The sequence below is a fragment of the Lupinus angustifolius genome, chromosome LG03 (genome assembly GCF_001865875.1).
Source record: "Lupinus angustifolius cultivar Tanjil chromosome LG03, LupAngTanjil_v1.0, whole genome shotgun sequence".
NCBI lineage: Eukaryota > Viridiplantae > Streptophyta > Magnoliopsida > Fabales > Fabaceae > Lupinus > Lupinus angustifolius.
In genome coordinates, this window is record NC_032011.1 from 7,300,297 (window position 1) to 7,304,114 (window position 3,818).

A 3,818-nucleotide genomic window follows, 5' to 3' on the forward strand; every position below is an offset into this window, starting at 1 on the left:
TTGGGAAATGACATAGGAGTCACTTCCTAGTACTGCAGTTTTTAGTTGTTACATTATTTGTATCGGGTACGGCCTCGATCAGGGGTATAGAGGAATCGAGGAGAGAATTGTAAGTATTGTTAATTTGTACATTTTGGTTATGTTTTGTATGCATATATATCTAATTGCATTATTATTGGTTATGTTTTGTTAGTTGGAGAACAAAAGCGATACACCTATGACTCCACATGGAGTAGAACTCGATGTTCTATGGGTGGGTGCCCGTAAGAACAAGGATGGTGTCATCGACAATGAGGAAGTTCAAGAAGCGGCAAGACGTATTGAAAGTGCTCATATTTTTTAATTATACTTTATTTATTAAAATGTGATTAATTAACATTATGTTTTTTCTTAATTTGTCAAGTTGCCCTAAAAGAAAAGGAGGCAAACCCGGATAGTCGCATAATACTTGACAAGGCACTAGGACTGCGTATCTACCCTGGCCGTATCTGAGGTGCAGGATTTGGAGTTAGCCAGCAAACATTTATTCCCCATCCAAAGCGTGAAACCAAAGCCCAAATGAGACAGGTTCAAAATCAACTAGATAGCCTCATGCAATGGTTCAACGAATTTGAGCAATCAATGAAGGCGAAGGAAACTGGGTGGTAACGACTAGCTAGTAATGCTGACATTGTTCCTTCAACCGTCAATGAGAGTTGCACTACACCTGTATCTTACAACATTCTGATTCCCATTCCTGAGGTAATTTAGTTAACTTATTTTAATTTTGTCGTTAACTAATTATATGTTTTAACTTACATACTGGGAATCAGTTCTTGCAAACTTTTCCTGGATACCCCAACTAGCCGAGGAGTGGGTGTTGGGAAAGTACACAAGTTGGCCGATGCTATGCTGCATAATGCACGTATCCCACACCATCATGTGAAGGTCTCTATTGGCATTGCAATCAATGATAATGCGTTGCTGCCAATTCCTCTCGATGATGATATCTTCATAGTTGGAGGGGCTATAGGCACTTTTGTGGCATGGCTAGTAGACCTTGTTCAAGTAATTTCTCCTAAACTATGATTTTTCACCTTATGCTCACTCCTATTATATATATATATATATATATATATATATTCATCTATAATTGATATGGTATGTATTCAATGTTTCAGGAAAATGTACACTTTAGGCCTAGTGAGAAGAAGTTAGATGGCTCAACGATATTAATAGCACCTAAAAGTCTAAGCCATCTTCTGGGGATGTGAGCTCAAAGACATCTACTGGGGATGTGAGCTCCAAGATGACTACCAACTATTATACTTAGCTGATGGAGCATGTAAAGAAGATGGGAGATGATATGATAATTATATCAATTCCCAAGGAAGTCTATGGGGATAATATTGATGAATACGTTGGCATGAGTGAAGTCCGGGATGTATATAAACGTGATTGTATAGGTGCAAGTGTTGTATGTATGTATATATATATGAGGTAAATTATGTTTTCTTAACTTCTCACTTTTGTATGGCGGTGTGTTATAATTAACTAACATTTGTGTTATATATATTAGGTACTTGTATGAAACTTTTATTAAGGTAAATAAGAAACATGTGATGTTTATATCCCCACGCCTTATCGCTTTGATGTCGCACGAAAAAAATGAGATTGGGGAAAAAAAGAACGAATTACAGATAATCTCATCCATCATAAAGAATATACAGATTTATTTCTTGCACCTTTTAATACCGGATGAACATTTTGTAATTGTCTTTTATATTTCTTTCTTTAGTATGTTTGTTGTGCTTAACATTTCCTAACCATGTGCATATATTTTGTCAAGGCAACATTGAGTTTTGGTGCCCATCTATCGGGTCAATGAAGAAATATACTATTTTGACTCATTGACATATGGTGATATGAACAACTACGCTGCTATAAAAGAGATGTTTTCTAAGTAAGTGGACTACTCATTTAAACCTTTAGTTACACTTTCACTTTCCTAGTTGTTTCTTAATTAAGTACATTTTCTATTGTTTAGTATGGTGAAAGTTTACAAATTGAATAATCGTGGTAGAAACAAGTTACCAAATCCTAACAAAATCAAGTGGACTCGTATACAAGTACTGACACAAATCGTCTCAAACAATTATATGTGTAATGGCTAACTAATATTATATGTTTACTTCATTTTAATTGTAGACCCCTTGCCAAACAAACGAGGTAGATTGTGGCTATTACGTGTTGAAATTCATGAAGGAGATCATTCAGCAGTGGCCAACTAATGAAATCAAGTTTGTTGGCAAATCATATACAGATGACCAAGTCAACCAGATTTGAGAACAATGGTCAAAGTTTATACTTAGTTTAGTTTGCAAATGATAGGTATAGTAGATTAGTTTTGCACAAATTGTAGCTTAGGGAATTCAATTAATGTTCAATGTAATGTATATGATTTGGTCTATGTAATATATGTTTATTTAAACAATGTAATTAATGTTCAATTTATAAATTCAGTTGAAATTCAGTTGTGTTCATATAGTTGTCATTTGGTGTTTCTATATGCATTCATTTTGTTGTTCTGTTCTGTTTCTGTATGCATTCATTTTGTTGTTCTGTTATGTTAATTTTTGGACCTAAACAACTAGGAAATGACATAGACATATATTTGAATCCATTAATGGAAGAGTTGAAGCAAATGCGGGAGACAGACATAAATGTATATGATGCGTATAGGGAAGAAAACTTCAACTTGAGGGCTTTGTTGTCCGGCACAATCAGTGATTTCCCTACATATGGTAATATGTCTGGATATAGTACAAAATGATATTTTGCATGTCTTGTATGTGAAGACAATACTCATTCAATGAGATTGGAACACTATAAGAAAAATGTCTTCCTTGGCCATCGTAGATTTTTGCCTTTAGATCATCACTATCGACGATGGAGAAAAGCATTTGATGGAAACAATGAAGAAGGTCGTGCTCCTTTGTCGTTGACAAATGACCAATTATTTCAAAAGCTGAAGGGTTTGAATACTAACTTTGGTAAACCTTTTGCAAAAGAAATTGTTACAAGTGGGTGGAAGAAAAGGTCAATCTTCTTTGAATAGTCATATTGGAGTTCATTACATGTAAGACATTTTCTCGATGTTATGCATATTGAAAAACGGTGTTTGAAAGTCTCCTAGGTATCTTACTCAATGTCCCTGGTAAAACCAAAGATGGCTTGAACGCAATGTTGGACTTGGTTAGTATGGGAATAAGAAAGGAATTGGGGTCGATAATGAAGGGAAAACGTACATTTCTACCTCCAGCAGCTTATACTTTCTCGAGGAAGGAGAAAATGGAATTTTGTAAATTTATTCATGGTGTTAAAGTTCCAGAAGGGCACTCTTCCAACATTCAGAACCTTGTATCATTGAAAGACCTCAAGTTAAAAGGTCTTAAGTCTCATGATTGTCATGTAGTTATGCATCATTTCTTGCCTATTGGAATACGGTCAATTCTACCTAAAAAAGTTCGAGGAACCATAACTAAGTTATGCTTATTCTTCAAGGAAATTTGTAGCAAAGTGATTGACCCTGAGAAATTACCTGCATTGCAAAGACAAATTATTTTGACTTGGTGTGAGCTTAAAATGTATTTACCACCTTTTTTTTGACATAATGGTTCATCTAAGCATTCATCTTGTTCGAGAGACACAACTATGTGGCCCTTTCTATATGAGATGGATGTACCCCTTTGAGCGTTATATGAAGACATTAAAAGGGTATGTAAAGAACCGATCAAGACCAGAGGGTTATATTGTCAAACAATATGTTGTTGAAGTAG

The 3,818-nt window shown here is 35.0% G+C and overlaps 1 protein-coding gene across 2 annotated transcripts in view; it reads left to right on the plus strand.

Annotated features, from left to right (window-relative positions):
• LOC109343306 (hydroxymethylglutaryl-CoA lyase, mitochondrial-like) overlaps positions 1-3,061 on the plus strand; it is a 29,381-nt gene extending 26,320 nt beyond the window's left edge. For both annotated transcript variants that reach the window (XM_019581536.1, XM_019581537.1), the window contains one exon: positions 3,051-3,061. The gene's annotated coding sequence lies outside the window, so the exon portion shown is untranslated. The remainder of the gene's footprint in view (positions 1-3,050) is intronic.